This window comes from Puma concolor, chromosome D2 (genome assembly GCF_028749965.1).
Source record: "Puma concolor isolate L17-30 chromosome D2, mPumCon1.1.hap2, whole genome shotgun sequence".
NCBI lineage: Eukaryota > Metazoa > Chordata > Mammalia > Carnivora > Felidae > Puma > Puma concolor.
This window is the reverse complement of record NC_141677.1, coordinates 30,824,036-30,842,045: the sequence shown is the minus strand read 5'-3', so window position 1 is coordinate 30,842,045 and position 18,010 is coordinate 30,824,036. Positions and strand designations below refer to the sequence as shown.

At 40.9% G+C, this 18,010-nt stretch overlaps 1 non-coding gene across 1 annotated transcript; it reads left to right on the top strand.

Annotated features, from left to right (window-relative positions):
* LOC112854930 (U6 spliceosomal RNA) lies at positions 1-104 on the top strand. Its single transcript, XR_003223002.1, has one exon. It is a non-coding gene; the product is annotated as a U6 spliceosomal RNA (small nuclear RNA).
* The last annotated feature ends 17,906 nt before the right edge of the window (positions 105-18,010 follow it).

Below are 18,010 nucleotides of genomic sequence, written 5' to 3'. Positions count from 1 at the left end.
GTGCTTGCTCCCGTAGCACATATACTGAAATTGGAATGATACAGAGATTAGAATGGCCCCTGAGCAAGGATGACACACAAATTTGTGAAATGTTCCACATTTTTTGGGTGATATAAAGGGGGTTCAGAGTACACACATCTTGATGAGCAGCGAGAAATGTATAGAATTACTGAATCATTATATTGATTCTAATATAATAAAACTAGTATAACACTGTATGTTAATTATACTTGAATTAAAAAAGAATTATGGGGGCATCTGGGTGGCTCAGTCAGTTGAGCGACTGACTCTTGATTTCAATTTCAGCTCAGGTCATGATTCCAGGGTCGTGGGACCAAGCCCCAGGTCAGGCTCCTTGCTGAACATGGATTTCTTTCTCCCTTTGCCCTTCTCCTCCACTTGCTCTCTCTCTCTCTCTCAAATTAAAAAAAAAAAGAATTATGGCCTAAAAATAACTAAAAATAAAATAAAATAAAATAAAATAAAACAGAGGTTGCAAATTATGGGTGGTAGGCCAAATCTGGCCCACTGCCTGTTTTTGTATGGCCTGTAAGCTAAAGGTAATCTTTATATTTTTAAATGCTTGAAAGGAAAAAAAAAAGGAAGACTATTTCTTGACATGTGAAAAGTATATAAAACTCAATTTTTCACGTCCCTACTGTTGTGTTGGGAGATCGGCACATGCATTCACATATGTATGCTATGTGGCTGCGTTTGTCAGTCGAGTTGAGTGGCTCCAACAAAATCTGTATGGTCTGCAAAACCCAACCTATCTCTGTCTCCTCTCTGGCCCTTTACAAAAAATGTTTGCAGCATCCTGGTCGAGAGCCCTATCGGCGCCAAGACTGCTTTGCAGAACAGGGCCAGACGTATGGCAAGGATCATTCCTTAGTGCACACACGACAGGCCTTCAGACCTCCCGGATCGAGTCCGTTGCTTTACATGTTCGATGCCGCCGAAGAGGGGAGAGCTGGTAGCTGCCCCCTCGGTGTCCTTCAGCCGACATGCGGAGCTGAGGTGGGGTAACTCAGTTTCTGTTCTCACCGCCTACTCAATCTCGGGCTCTCAGTGAAGCCTGTCAACAGGGAGACCAATTAGTGCCAATTTCTGTGTAAAAGGCGTTTCCTTCAGGCAAGACTGAGATCACCACTTCATTTCACACAAACAATTCAGGGTCACAAGGTTAACCCGGGTTAGATTCAAACCAGGGCTTAAAAAGTGCAAGGCAGCCTGTTTACCAATCCTTAGAGCTCTCCAGACTCCTTAGGAAAAAAGTGCCAAAGAATTCACCTCATTTACCAGACGGGGACCTAACACTTCGGGGGTAAACAGCCAACAGGCCCTGCAAATTTAATACCCCTCTACAAGATTATCCCCAGATTTCCCACAGATGTTTACGGCAAACTTTATTCGAGCCCTGTGTAGCAATCAGTTTCCTTGGAATTCAAAACCACCAGAGAACAGGCCCTCTACTTCAGAAAACTGAATTTTTTAGGAAATCAGAGAACTCCAAGGGCCAGTGAGTTCTCAAAGCACATTTCTTTCTTTCTTTTTTTTAATGTTTATTATTTTTGAGAGAGAGAGAGAGCAGGGGAGGGGCAGAGGACCTGAAGCAGGCTCTGCACTGACAGCAGACGGAGCCTGATGTGGGTGGGGCTCGAACTCACGAACCTTGAGATCATGATCCAAACTGAAGTTAGACATTTAACTGACTGAGCCACCCAGTCGCCCCTCAAAGCACATTTCTTACGAGTGTAAATATCCTTTTGCATGAGGGGAGAAATGCATTTATAGGCAAACTTGTTTTATACTAGATTGTCTAAAAGTTTACTGTAAATAAATTTGCATGTGTATGTTAGAACATTTTTTTTTTTTCAACGTTTTTTATTTATTTTTGGGACAGAGAGAGACAGAGCATGAGCGGGGGAGGGGCAGAGAGAGAGGGAGACACAGAATCGGAAACAGGCTCCAGGCTCCGAGCCATCAGCCCAGAGCCTGACGCGGGGCTCGAACTCACGGAGCGCGAGATCGTGACCTGGCTGAAGTCGGACGCTTAACCGACTGCGCCACCCAGGCGCCCCTGTTAGAACATTTTAATAAGATGAGCAGAGCAAACCCTTTGGTAGATCATTTCATAAAGAATATCTCTTTTTGGGGCACCTGGGTGGCTCAGTCGGTTGAGTGCCCAAATTTGGCTCAGGTCATGATCTCACAGCTCAGGCACTGGAGCCCAACATTGAGCTGTCAGCACAGAGCCCACTTCGGATTTTCTGTCCCTCTCTTCCCCTTCCCCGCTTGTACTCTCTCTCTCAAAAGTAAATCTTTTTTTTTTTTTTTTTAAAGAATATCTCTTTTCTTTTTTGAGAACTCGTAGTTATGTTATTCAAAAGAATCACATTGTGTTTATTTTTTAAAAAAATTTTAAGGTTTATTTATTTTTGAGAGACAGAGCACCAGTGGGGAAAGGGCAGAGAGAGAGGGAGACACAGAATCTGAAGCAGGCTCCAAGCTTTGAGCTGTCAGTACAGAGCCTGAAGCAGGGCTCGAACCCACAAACTGTGACAACATGACATGAGCCAAAGTTAGATGCCTAACCGACTGAGCCCTCAGGTGCCCCAAATCTCATCATTTTTAAAAATTAAAATGCCATTGATGTAATATAACTTGCTTATTCTACCTACATCAAAATTATTCATTCTTACGTGGACAACTCCATGACATTCACGATATCAGGATTTTTTAAAATCATTTTTTAAAGCTTATTTATTTATTTTGAGAGAGACAGAGTATGAGCTGGGGAGGAGAAAGGGAGAGAGAGAGAGAGAGAGAGAATCCCAGGCAGGCTCTGCAGAGTCAGCACAGAGCCCGACAAGGGGCTCCAACTCACAAAACTGTGAGATCTGTCACGATTTGTTTTAACGTCAATGTAGCCTGTTTTCATTTGCCTAAAACTTCATTTATATTTTGAATATTAACAGTGTACATACACCCACAGTGTACCCGCTGCTCAGAAGAATTTGAAGCCAATAATTGTTTTCTAATTCCTCACGGACGTTCAAATTGCCAAATGATGGTAAGTAATTCACACTAGCAGACAACAGGAAAAGAATTCTTTTCAACTGATTACAATCGCTCAGAAAGGAGATTTGCTGGGGTTTTGTAATTTTTTAAATTTTGATTTAGTTTTTTATTTTTGGGGGGAGACAAAGCATGAGTGGGGAAGGGGCAGAGAGAGAGAGAGAGAGCGAGAATCTTAAGTGGGCTCCAGGCCCAGAAGGGAGTCTGACGCAGGACTCATCTCACAGTCGTGAGATCATGACCTCTGCCAAAATCAAGAGTCATGAAGGCTCTGAGGGCACCTGGGTGGCTCAGTCAGTTAAGCATCCAACTTTGATTCAGGTCATGATCTCACAGTTTGTGGGGTCAAGCCCCAGATTGGACTCTCCGCTGTCAGCGCAGAGCCCACTTTGGATCCTCTGTCTCCATCTCTCTCTCTGCCCCTCCCCGCTCCCTCTCTCTCAAAAATAAACATTAAAAAAAAGAGTTGAAGACTTAACCGATCGAGCCACCCAGGTGCCCCTAATTGATTTTTTAAAAAATCCTTATTTTTGAGAGAGAGCACACATAAGTGGGGGAGGGGCGGAGAGAGGGGGACAGAGGACCCCAAGCAGGCTCTGTGCTGACAGCAGAGAGCCCGATGTGGGGCTGGAACTCAAGAAACGCAAGATCACATCTGATACAGCCAAAAGGCCAAGATGCGATGATGAACCGTGAGATCATAACCTGAACTGAAGTCAGATGCTCAACCTATTGAGCCACAAAGGCAGCCCTGATTTTTTTTTTTAAGTTTATTTTTGAAAGAGAGAGAGAGAGAGAGAGCATATTCATATGTGAGTGGGGAAGGGGCAGAGAGAGAGAGAGAGAGAGAGAAGGAGAGAGAGAATCCCAAGCAGCATCCATGTTGTCATGCTGTTGTGGAGAAGATACGGATTGTTCAGGGTCTAAGAGGTGAGTGTCAGCTCTCAGCAGCACTCTCCCTTCATAATACTTGGGGCTGTTCTCTCACTGGAGATTGGAGCTTTCCCTCCATTTTATATTTGTGTATTTTTAGTAGGTATGAAGAGAATCATGAGCAAATATGACTTTGTTTCACAATTTTTAATTCAACATACCATTCCCCACCCCAAATGTTTGGGACAGCCGCTTGCTAAGCATCCGGAATGAAGAGGTGTGCTCTCTTAGCTTTCATCCATCCACTTTTGATCTTCAAACATTTTATGTACATGTGATTTTTTCATCATGGTTGATAACATCTCCATTCTTCGACCCCAAGCTCAACATTTGCAAAGGAAAAGGGGAAACCACAAAGGACTTCTGTGAAACAAAGTGCCTTACTCAGCTGGTTGTGAAACAGCAGTATAGAAGCCCTACATGAAGTTTATGGTAGGAGGGCACCCAGCTGGCTCCGTCAGTAGAACATGTGATTCTTGATCTTGGAATCCTGAGTTTAAGCCCCACATTAGGTGTAAACTTACTGAAAAATAAAATTATGGGGGCACCTGGGTGGCTCAGTCGGTTAAGTGTCCGACTTTGACTCCGGTCATGATCTCATGGTGTGTGAGTTCGAGCCCCACGTCGGGCTCTGTGCCGACGGTTTCAGAGCCTGGAGTCTGCTTCAGACTCTGTGTCTCCCTCTTTGCTCCTCCCCCACTCACACTCTATCTGCCTCTCAAAAATAAATACACATTAAAAAAATATTTTAAAAAATTATGATAGGAACCATGTTAAGTGCCAAGGAAACACTCTGAGCAGGAAAAAAAGAGGACAGATGTGTGAACCTATTACTGAAGCAGCAACATATCAGTTTCTGATCAGTTCATCATAGCTACATCATTCTTTGTTCTTAAGGTTTTTTTCCCTAATATTTACTTATTTTGAGAGGAGGGGGAGAGAGTGGCAGAAAGAGAAGGAGAGAATCCCAAGCAGGCTCAATGCTATCAGCACGGAGCCTGACATGGGGCTCAATCTCATGAACCTGTGAGATCATGACCTGAGCTGAAACTAAGAGTCGGACGCTTAACCGACTGAGCCACCCAGGCACCGCACCCACAGCTACCTCATTCTTAAACTACATCGATCGTAAACTGCTTTTCCAAAAATAGCATAGGCTCTCAAAGAAGAATTTATAGTAAATTTCTCCGAATTCCAGTTCATAATGAAAAGAATCCAAGACATCTTGTTTTTATTTGGTATCTCTCATGAGAATTAAGAAAAACAATCCAAATGTTTTCACTTCCTTAAAAAGCCGGGGAGAGACTGCAGCTAGTGTTACATGGTTTGGCAGGCAAACATTCCTCACAGTCCAAGTGTGATCTGAGCTAGGTCCCCACGGTTTTGGTTCATTGCCAAAGTATTCTCAGCTGCAAAGTGGGAGGATGAGAAAAAGCCCTACCTTGTAACCCGAAAAGGTGACTGAATGAAAGATGATTTAGGGTAAGGACTGGGGTAAGAAAGGTGTAAAACAATATTGAAATAAGATTAAGATTATACAGTATACTTTGAAACATAGATTTTATGAAATAAATATCATTTCTTACATCTATCTTAGAACTATAAATATCTATCTTATTTACACAACATTCCAGAATTATGTCACAATTTTTTTCTTATCCAAACCTTTTTGGTTATGATTTATATTTCCTCTATCGTCCTCTCAATTAAAGTTTGAATGTAAAACCACTTTCATTTGAGACAGTGTTGTCTTGAAAGTACTCAGTAAAGCTTTGAGCATCTTTGCAGTGACTAGAACAATGTAGTTATCTATGGGATTACATCATTTAGGGATAATATATATTTGCTCAAAGTAATTTACATTATACTTGAATCATTATGTTGTATACCTGAAACTAATGTAACACTGTGTATCAACTATAATAAAAAAAGAAAAAAATTGGGGCGCCTGAGTGGCCCAGTCGGTTGAGCAGCCGACTTCGGCTCAGGTCATGATCTCGCGGTCCGTGAGTTCGAGCCCCGCGTCGGGCTCTGTGCTGACAGCTCAGAGCCTGGAACCTGTTTCAGATTTTGTGTCTCCCTCTCTCTGACCCTCCCCTGTTCATGCTCTGTCTCAAAAAAAAATGTTAAAAAAAAAAGAAAAAAAAAAGAAAAAAATTAATAGTCCCTTTACAAATGGGAAGCATTTTAAGATGGGTGAGATGACACTTAAATAGTTACTGCAAGAAATAGCTCTGAGCCTGCAGCTTAGACTTTCAACTCTGCTGTTATCTTAATAAAGAGTTTTACTGTCAATATAAGTACTATTAAATCACAGCTGGCCCGAATCAGCATTTTTTTCTTTTTAGTGTGGAATAGAGCTGAAGGTTGAACTCCTAATTTTTTTTTTTAATTGCAGGAAAAATCCATTTTAGTTTGCTAGGTCAAATCAATCCTTCATATCTACACTGACTAAACCCCACCCACCATACCTTTATTAGTTAAGTTTCTGTCTTTTATACTGTGACACTTCAACTTTTTACTTTTCCCGACTGCCGTTTTGGATATAGGTAAAATTAACAGAGTAACTGCCAATCCTCTCAATAATTGTAACAGAAGTGTATGTGTGACTTCATAATCTTGGGCAATGGAATCAAAAGAAGTGATGACTTTCTTCTATTCAAGCAGATAAAGACTGGCTTTCAGGAAACAGGAACTGATCTGCTATTTATTAAAGAGGAATCTTTACTTATAACAAATCCTTAATAATTAAAAAAAAATTTTTTTAATGTTTATTTATTTTTGAGACAGAGAGAGACAGAGCATGAACAGGGGAGGGTCAGAGAGAGAGGGAGACACAGAATCCGAAGCAGGCTCCAGACTCTGAGCTGTCAGCACAGAGCCAGATGTGGGGCTTGACTCATGGACCACGAGATCATGACCTGAGCCAAAGTCTGACGCTCAACTGACTGAGCCACCCAGGCGCCCCACAAATCCTTAATAATTTAAAACAAAAGTACTGCTGGAACTATGCTGAATGCACAGGAAAGCAAGAAGCTTGTGGATCATAGCTTCTACCTCTAGGCTTCAATTTCCTCAATTTATCTGCAGACGGCTGGAAGGCGCAGGCAACTGAGAGCTAACCACGGCCATACCTTAAAATAGACGCAACTTAACTACGGAGCTAAAGAATTAACTTTAGAATGGTACACGTCTCATTTTATTCCAAATTCCAATTCTTTTTCTCCTCCTCCCCCTCCTCCTTCTTTTTTTTAATGTTTATTTATTTTGAGAGAGAGAGATTGAGCACAGGCAGGGGAGGGGCATAGAGAGGGAGGGAGAGAATCCCAAGCAGGCTCCGTGCAGTCAGTGCAGAGCCCAACGGGGGGGCTCTCACAAACCATGATATCATGACCTGAGCCCAAATCAAGAGTCAGACACTTAACCGACTTAGCCACCCAGGTGCCCCTCCAAATTCCAATTCTTACAGTGATGGTTGATACTCTTCTGGAAACAGTAGCTAAAGGTTAAACATTCACCTCTTGTAAACATTTCCAAAAGCCAAGTGACTGCCTCCTGAATTTGCAAAGCTGATAAAAACTCTGGGATAAATAACAGATGGTTTGGGAAATGGCTTAAGTGTATCCCAAGGCTAGTATATTTTATACCTTAAGGAAGAATGGTTCAAAGTAGGTTTTAATTAAATATTTATGTTCTAGCCAGAAACAGCAAGCGTTCTTTGTATGGCCAGGGACTGGCTTTCAACAGGTCTATCTATCTCAGCAAGGAAATGAATGGACATTAAATATTTATTCTATACATGTTAAAAGTAGATTCTGCTTTTTCCCTGCCTGAAGGAAGATAAAAAAGGCTAGAGATAACCAGTGAGCTCCATTTGGAAATATAATATTAAAAAAAAAAAAAAAAAGGAAATATAATCTCATAAAAAGACTGGGAGGCCAGGTTCAAGTAGGAAGCAGACTTGAGGTTTTACTAAGGCAAGATGATGCGAAATATTAAACCCTATGCCATTTATCTGAATTATTCAATAAAGGAATAACTTTTTTGGTTGCATTTTCTCACCTTTAGAATGGGGAAATAATATAATCAAAAGAATTTTTTTCTGCAGCATAAATAATTGTTATAAAAAGAGTCAGCAGGCCCAAGATGGAGTCATTTGTGCTAAGTCCACATCACCAAATCAAGACTTAATGCCAACTTAATTACAGTTTTAACTTTTCCCAGAAGTAGAAACTTAAACTAGTCAATCTGGAATTATCTAGTCAACTCTAAATGAGGCAATCTGCTTGAATGACCCCTGCCATCTCCTAAAGGAAGGTGACCTCGCCACAAATAATCCACTTTGCTAGGAGGCTTCCTTGTCCCACCCCTAGCTCTTTGGAGTTCCTTTAAAAAATTTTTTTGTTTGTTTAATGTTTATTAATTTTTGAGAGACAGAGTGCAAGATGGAGTGGGGCTGAGAAAGAAGGAGACACAGAATCTGAAGCAGGCTCCAGGCTCTGAGCTGTGAGCACAGAGCCCGACGCAGGGCTCGAACTCACGAGCCGTGATATCATGACCTGAGCCCAAGTCGGATGCTTAACCGACTGAACCACCCAGATGCTCCTGGAGTTCCTTTTCATTTGCTAGATGGAATGCTACCTGATTCATAAATCATTGAATAAAGCCAATAAAATCTTTAAAATTTTCTTAGTTGAATTTTGTGTTTATACTAATTGCTGTATCAAGTCTCCAAACTTCTTTTTTTCATGTCTCTAAACTTTTCTATGACTATTCCAAAGGAGAATTTGGAATTAATTAGCAAACTAATCCCAAGACCATCTTTTGGTTTATTTTGAATTAGAAAATTTAGAATGATCATGAACCATAGGGCATGCAAATTCCTCATATTTTGTCTCTTTAGATGTGAGAAAATTGCAATAACCTCCATTTAATGGCTTTCCATAGATTACACTTCAAGTTATTCCCTGCTCAAAGGGGCGCCTGTCTGGCTCAGTCCGTAGAACATGCAACTCTTGTTCTTGGGATGGTAAGTTTCAGTCATTTTGGGTGTAGAGTTTACTTAAAAAGAAAAAAAAAAAAAGTAGAGCACCTGGGTGCCTCAGTCTGTTGAGTGTCCAACTTCGGCTTGGGTCATGATCTCATGACCTTGCAGTTTGTAGGTTCGAGCCCCCTCATCAGACTCTGCTGTCAGCACAGAGCCTGCTTCAGATCCTGTCTCCCTCTCTTGCTGTCTCTTCCCCACTCAGCACTCTCTCAAAAATAAGTAAACATTAAAAAAATAAAGCTATTCTCGCATTTCATGAAGCTTCATTTGACTGAACTACAATGGTACAATATCAATTATTGTTGGATCACATGCATATGTATCCAAAGTTGAAACTTCCACCTGATTTAGTAGTTCAGAGAGTTTTTAGGGCAAAGGTCATGAAAATACAAATAAACACCAACTATAAAAAATGTTTGGAAAAAGTCCAAATCTGAAGTTAAATTAATCCCCCAAACTTGAGAACCTAGAACAAACTTCATACAAAGAGGTACCCTCTTAGCCATATGTTAATAACAACATTGGCTATTGTTACAGCCAATAACAGTATTGCCTTTAGTGGCTACTGCACTAGTGCAATAAAGGATAGAAATTAACATGATTATATGACATTCTTTGATGTTATGTCCAAGGCACATGCATCCTAAAACTGATGAATTAGAAAGCCATCTGTTCTCAAGACTCTTTAAAACAATGTCAAGAGCCAAATATTTAAAAGATGATTGAAATATCTAAACCTAGACTTAAAAAATTTTAAGGTTTAAACACCTTTGCTAAGAATAGATGTTTTATTTATTCATTTGTGTTTATATATTTTTGAGAAAGGGAGGGAGAGAAAGAGAGAGCACATGAACAAGGTGGGGATGGGCAGAGACAGAGGAAGACAGAGGATCTGATGTGGGGCTTAAACCCACGAACCATGAGATCATGACCTGAGCCACAGGCTTAATTGAGTGAGCCACCCAGACACCCCATGATTAGATGTTTTAAAATATCCACTTAGGGGTGCCTGGGTGGCTCAGTCGGTTAAGCATCCAACTTTGGCTCAGGTCATGATCTGACAGTGTGTGGGTTTGAGCCCTGCATTGGGCTCTGTGCTGACAGCTCAGAGCCTGGAGCCTGCTTAGTATTCTGTGTCTCCCTCTCTCTCTGCTCCTCCCCAGCTGGCACACTCTCTCTCTCTCTCAAAAAATAAACATTAAAAAAAGTTTTTCTTAAAAAAAATTTTTTTAACATTTATTCATTTTTGAAGAGTGTAAGGGGGAGAGGGGCAAAGAGAGGGGGACACAGAATCAGAAGCAGGTGCCAGGCTTCCAGCTGTCAGCACAGAGCCCAACACAAGGCTCAAACCCAATGAACCATTAGCTCATGACCCGAGCCCGAGTCAGACGCCCAAGCATCTGAGCCACCCAGGCGCCCCTAAAAATTTTTTTTTACAATATCCACTTAGAGGGCACTTAGGTGGCTCAGTCAGTTAAGCATCTGACTTTGGCTCAGAGCCTAGAGCCTTTTTCAGATTCTGTGTCTCCTCTCTCTGCATCTTGCACTCTCAAAACTAAACATTAAAAAATTTTTTTAAAATATATTAAGATGTTTATACATATTTTGAATAAATAGTGGTGTAAACCCAAATGCCCCCACCCACATAAAGCTCTTGTCTTCAGTCAAACTGATCCATTTCCCTGGAACTGAGATTTTTCAGTCCACAGCCTAGAGGATTACTACCTCCTCATCCCCTTTATTCTCTCCACTCACCAGATTATACTTTCGGGCAATGATGTCAGCCTGTACACGGGAATCTGGACTATCAGCCTGCCCTGGGTTGGGTCTGGGGGAGTGGCACAATTGGGATGACCCCCACATCACCAGATTCATTGATTATCGACATATTCTAGTTCCTTAAATGCTCGATGGAGCAACATTTTAGGATTTATCTAATTTAGCCAAATAAAGTTTCTCCCACCATTTGCTTTGCCCAGTTCAAAGCAATTTCTCTAGGGGGTCCTAACTAGTCCTGGAAGCTCCCCTTCTGCTTCTAGGAGAGAACACAGCCTTTTCAGTTGAGGTTTCAAAGGATGAAGCCAGTCTTGAAGAATAAATAGTCCCTTTAAATCCAGGCAGACGTTAGACTAACCTCTGGCTGGGGACACACACAGAGAACCTGGAATCTGTGCCTTCGCACACAATTCACACCGCTTCAAGAGAACCTCCCCCATGGCTTATTTGCCTAACTCTTGCCTTGACATTTTCTTGACCACTCCGTTGTCAAAAATACTTTGTTGCCTACTGTTTACCCCTCCCTCTGCTGACCATCTCAATTCTTTAATTTTTTCCCCTCTCAGCCCAGCAACCCAGTGTTCTTGCCCAACCCAGCTGATCGGCCCCTTTACCACCTACCTGTTCTCCCAACCAAGCACTTAACCACCTTCACAAACTATTATGTCTGAGCATCCTGCTTGTCACCCATCCAACCACACACAGACACTCCACCTTAGATTATGTTCAGAATGATACCTCATAAGGGAATTATATAGTCATGTGAGCTTGAGGGTGAGAAGTGAAACAAAACACTATGAAGAAAATTGATTTTTCCCAGATTTGTTCAGTAGTTGTGACCCTTCTCATAAAAAAACTATCTCAAAGTAGCTTTTCAAAGTCAACATCCTGCAGGTTCCTAGACTTGCTTATCCAATGTAGAAATATTTACCCCTACAGAAAATGCTCAAATTGCTCAGATCATATCTCCAAGACAATTGCTATTTTCCTTGGAGTTCGTTTTAATGTTTTTTTTAGATTTTATTTTTTTAAGTAATCTCTACTCCCACCATGGGGCTTGACCTCACGACCCCAAGATCAAGAATCGCATGCTCCACCAACTGAGCCAGTTAGGCGCCCCCCTCCTTGGAGTTGTTTTTTAAAAATCACGCATTAATGGGGCACCTTCGGTGGCTCAGTCAGTTAAGCATCCGACTTCGGCTCAGGCCATGATCTCACAGTCTGTGAGTTCAAGCCCCGCATCAGGCTCTGTGCTGACAGCTTGGAGCCTGGAGCCTGCTTCAGAGTCTGTGTCTCCCTCTCTCTGCCCCTTCCCCACTCACACTCTGTCTCTGTCTCTCTCAAAAACAAATAAACATCAAAAAAATGTTTTTAATGAAAAAAAAAGCAGACATTAAGTAGGGAAACCTATTATATATACCTTAGTTAGGAGGGTCTCTAAGTACGTTAAGCTAGAACAGCATCAGGCCCCACCCCAAACCTTCTCAATCAGAAATTCTGAAAGTAGGCTTGGCCTATGAGTTTTAATTAGCCTGTCAGAAAAAAAGCAAAAACAAAAACAAAAGAACACAAGCCTGTCAGGTGATTCTGATGAGTACCAGTTTGAAGTACCATGCCTTAGTTTAGGCATAATGATCACATTCACACTCCATCATTAACGGGCTCAAATAGGAGCTGACTCAGTGACTTAAGCAATATCCTGACTATCTAATAATATATGTTCTCTACATACACAAGAAAAACTAATAATTTATGGTCAAAAGTACTTTGGGATGTAATCTTCATTGATGTATAATAAGCTTGAGGCTTGTTTTTAAACTAGTGAACACCAAGAGAGCAGGTCAATATTACCCACAAGATGAATAGTAGGCAATAATTAATTTGACTTAATCCTGGTTTATACTCGATGTCTTGGTATAATTCTTGGCATCGTCCTCTCAAAAGAAGTTGCCGGTTTAACAATAAATTATGGTCTATATATCACCCATTCTATTAATATATCATAAAACAAGGCAGTGAAATGTGTCAATGATTCTTGAAACATTCTCATTATTCCATTAAGCTTCATCTAACAAAAACAATTAGTAAAGATATTCTTAGAAATTTGGGGGGCCTGGGTGGCTCAGTCGGTTAAGCGTCCGACTTCAGCCAGGTCACAATCTCGCGGTCCGTGAGTTCGAGCCCCGCGTCGGGCTCTGGGCTGGTGGCTCGGAGCCTGGAGCCTGTTTCCGATTCTGTGTCTCCCTCTCTCTCTGCCCCTCCCCCGTTCATGCTCTGTCTCTCTCTGTCCCAAAAATAAATAAAAACGTTGAAAAAAAAAATTAAAAAAAAAAAGAAATTAATTCTAACTAACGTCAAAACAATCTTTATGAAATTATAGTGGGAAACACTTCTTTTCTGGAACCCACAGATACGGCAACTATACTGCAGTTAAATCAGGAAATGTGGTACATACTACATGGCCTATAGAGGAGCCTTTTACGGTGCCTCTACTTACTGTGTTCACTTCAATCCTTTGCTTAAAACCAATACATGTTTTTTGAACTTACTTGCGGACTTGCAAAGGTCTCCTGAGATGGGTATGCTGGGCTACAAAGGCTGCATCAAGGAAGTAGGTATAGGACTGTCACAGAGTGCTCTGAAATCCCTTTTAGTATTAGGTCAAACTCTTATCTATAGTCCTCACTATAGTATTTCATTTTTTATTTTTAAATTTATTTACTTTTGAGGGAGAGATAGAGAGGAAGAGAGCACAAGTGGGGAAGGGGCAGGGAGAGAGACAATCCCAAGCAGCTGGAGCCCGTTGTGGGGCTTGAACTCACATACAGTGAGATCATGACCTGAACTTAAATCAGGAGTCAGATGCTTAACCAACTGGGCCACCCAGGTGCCTCTAGTATTTTTTTTTTTTAGGTTTATTTTGAGAGAGCACGCACACGTGAGCTGGGCAAGGGCAGAGAGAGGAAGAGACAGAATCCCAAGCAGGCTCCATGCTGTCAGCAGAGACCCTGACACGGGGCTCGGATTCACAAACTGTGAGATCATGACCTGAGATGAGATCACCTGAGCCAAGATCAAGAACCAGACACGTAACCTACTGAGCCATCCAGGCGCCTCTCCACTATAGTATTTTTGATGAATTCTAGTCAGTATTCCAAAATATCAGGCTCTGAGTAGCCTCTCAAGGTCAATTAATACCTGGATTACAGAGAACTCGCCAAGGTTGGCTTGGATCCAGTCAACCACAAAAGAGATCATTCCTTTCCTGCTGGAATGTCAATAACTCTATCTAGATACCTAAACAGAGTATCTTTACTGTTTGCTATATACAAGTACCACTATCTGTTTTCATCAAATTCTTTAATGCCTTTTGGGCATAGATATCCATGGGTAAATTCCCTAATACATTTCTGATAAATTTTGTCCACATTCTAATAAGCAAATTCATCCATAGTTAACACATTTCACATTTCTATCCATTCAAATGGATAATTTCCAAATGGTTTTTTGCTTTCTACATAATTATTGTATTTTTTTTTTTTTTACCAGAAAGTGACCACCACTGTATGAAGGCACAACACAATTACATTGTCATTGTAGCAGAAACCCATTTTGTCCCCTTGATCTCAGGTAAGGCTCTGAGTTGTGGCCCAGAGACTAAGGCGTTGGAAATTTTCCCCCCAACCGAAGCACAGGGAAAGTTGAGACTCTTGGGGCTGTTGTGGTCTTTGGCCCTGTGTCCAAGTTTACTTGTCTCCACTGGTGCTAAAGATGGACATTAAAATTTACCAAAAATGTGAAAGCATCAAATGGCTTTCCTCTTGAGTCTACCTTTGGCAGTCTCCAAAGCTTGACCCCTCCACAAAGGTGCAACCCCATATCCTGCCAGTCTTAGGGTCTAGAGACAATGGCCCAGGGGTACACAATTGGGATATTCTCTGTGAATCATGCACCTGTGCAGAAGGTGAGGTGCAGTTACAAGTGACACACGCAGTACTACCATAAACTCTCAGAAGGCAGAGAGGGCAGGTAAAAAGGACATGAGCAACATCTGTCCGACCTAGTCCAGCCCGTGAAGTTCAGGGTGTTTATGTTTCTTTTGCTTTCCACTTACAGTAAGACAATGTTTTCCAAGGAATTACCATTGAAGAGTGAACTATTTAGGTTTCACTCTGCTGAAACATGAAAGACAAGGTGGAAAAGTCCTATGTTAGCTCTTAACTTTGCCACCATGATTCTGGAATTCCTTGGGACACAATTTGTTCAAGGTTTTTATATAAGCTGTATCAATTATATAAAAATATTCTTCTATCTATAAAATTTATTGTCATCCCAAATCTGGTGTTATTAGATAAATACCAAATCACCTCTGAGATTTTAAAAGGCTATTAAGTGAATGTTAGTGAGAAGTTAATTCTAACTTTATGCTGAGCTATTCCCCCTTGATCACTTCTATAGATTGTTTACAGAAGGCATTCCAAATATTCTGAAATATCCTGTAACATTAATTCTCTGGTCTGCATTCAAAATTTTTATGGTTTTACCTTGCTATTTTCAGACAACTAAGGCCTAAATCTTTTATTTCTCTAATATACAGTTTTGTTCATCTAGATTCTGAAGTTAAATTTTATCAAGAACAATAAAGATGCTGGAATTATTTGTACAATATACTTCCACTGTCCCATGATGGTTCATTATCAATTTCATCAGAAATAGAAGCAGGAAGTTCTCGGGGTACCTGGGTGGCTCAGTCAGTTAAGCGTTTGACTTTTGGCTCAGGTTATGATCTCACAGCTTGTGGGTTTGAGCCCTGCATCAGGCTCTGTGCTGACAGCTTGGAGCCTGGAGCCTGCTACGGATTCTGTGTCTCCCTCTCTGCCCCTCCCCTGCTTGTGCTCGGTCTCCCTCCCTCTCTCTCAGAAATAAATATTAAAAAAAAAAAAAAAAGCAGAAAGTTCTCCTTTACTAATATAAGACCACTGATACCAAAGAATCAGCACTCTTTTACCACTTTAGAGGATGTTTTGCATTTTATAATAGGATTAATGTTATTTACTTCATCAGTAACATGATCCATTTATTCAAGCTACAAGACTTTATGATTAAGGTTATAGAATTGTTAGGATGAAAGGCAAGAGCACCTCAAACTTTCTTAAAGTGGCATACAAACGACTTCAAGTTGAATAATCCTACAGTTTCTGAATAAACACGGATTCGTAAGAAAATATTAGTTATCTCTAATTCCAAGTTGTGATGTAATAGGTTGCTGTTGGGGATCAGACCAGGTGAAATATTTAAAAGTATGTGGCTGAGGGCCACCTGGATGGCTCAGTCGGTTAAGCATCCAACTCTGGCTCGGGTCATGATCATAGTTTGAGCCCCACATCATGGTCTCTGTTGTCAGCACAGAGCCTGCTTCAGATCCTCTGTCCCTCCTCTGCTCATGTTCTCTCTCTCTAAAATAAGTGTCCAACTTTGACTCAAGTCATGATCTCTTGGTTAGTGAGCTTGAGCCCTGTGTTGGGCTCTGAGGAGCCTGACTGGGATTCTGTGCTTCCCTCTCTGCCCCTTCCCCACTTGTACTCTCTCTCTCAAAAACATTAAATTTTTTTTTAAATTAAAAAATAAACATTAAAAAATATGTGACTGAACAGTAGTATTTTGAGAGGAATGAAAAATGTACCTACTAAAGTCTAAGTGCCACTTAAAAGATTTTTTGTGTTGCTACATTTCTACCTTGACTTAGACAAATTTCAAAAAAACACCTGAAATTCTTAAAATTTCAATTGTTCTACAATGACCGAATCAAACAATAGAAATGCAAAAACAGGGGCACCTGAGTGGCTCAGTCAGTTTTAGTATCTGACTTCAGATCAGGTCATGATCTCAAGGTTCATGAATTCCAGCCCTGAACAGCCCAAAGCCTGCTTTGGATTCTATGTCTCCCTCCCTCCATCTCTATCCCACCTCCGCTTGCACTCTCTCTCTCAAACATAAACACTAAAAAAAAAAAAAAGCAAAAACAGGGGGCACCTGGTTGGCTTCGTTGGAGGAGCATGTGACTCTTGACCTTGGGTCATGAATTCAAGCCCCACATTAGGTGTAGAAATTACTTAAATAAAACTTAAAAAAAATGCAAAAACAGGTATCTAGAACATAAAAAGGATGGGAAAATAAAACTAAATGTTTTCATAGTCCTGCTTTATCATTTTTGTTAATTTTTTGACTTGGTCAAGGTCAGATGACAGTACAAAGATATTTACTTTTGAATAATATTCAAAGCAGTTATCTATTTTTTAATGTTTATTTATTTTTGAGAGAGAGAGAGAGAGAGAGAGAGAGAGACAGACAGACAGACAGACAGACAGAACATGAGTGGGGAAGAGGCAGAAAGAGAGGGAGACACAGAATCTGAAGCAGGCTCCAGGCTCTGAGCTGTCAGCACAGAGCCCCATGCGGGGCTGGAACTCATGAACCCTGAGAACATGACCTGAGCAAAATTCAGATGCTTAACTGACTGATCCACCCAGGCGTCACTAATGTTTATTTATTTTTGAGAGCAAAAGAGAGACAAAGCGGCAACAGGAGGGGGGCAGGGAGAGAGGGAAACACAGAATCCGACGCAGGCTCCAGGTTCCTAGCTGTCAGTAAAGAGCCTGATGCAGGGCTCAAATCCACAAGCTGGGAGATCATGACCTGAGCTGAGGTAGGATGCTTAACTGACTGAGCCACCCTGACACCCCCAATGCAGTTTCTTTTTTAATTTTAATTTTTTACAAAGCAGTTTAGAAAGGAAAAAATAGGTCCCTTCTCTTTCCTTCATTTTCTCTAAAACCATTTTTTTATATGTAACTTGCTTTTTTCTAAATGATCTCACTTTCCACTTCCACTGAATTTATAAAAAGTTTAATACAATTTAAAAATCTACACTTTTTCTTCATTCTCCCAATATTACTGACTTAAATATCTGGGAAAAATAAGTCTAACAAGTGGACTTTACAATGATTTTTCTCATTTACAAACATACTCTATTAAAGAACTATACTGTTTATTTTTATTATTCTTTAATTTAAAACAATATTTATTTTTGAGAGATTATGAGCAGGGGAGGGGCAGAGAGAGAGAGGGATAGAGGATCCAAAGCTCGCACTGTGCTGACAGCAGCAAGCCTGACAT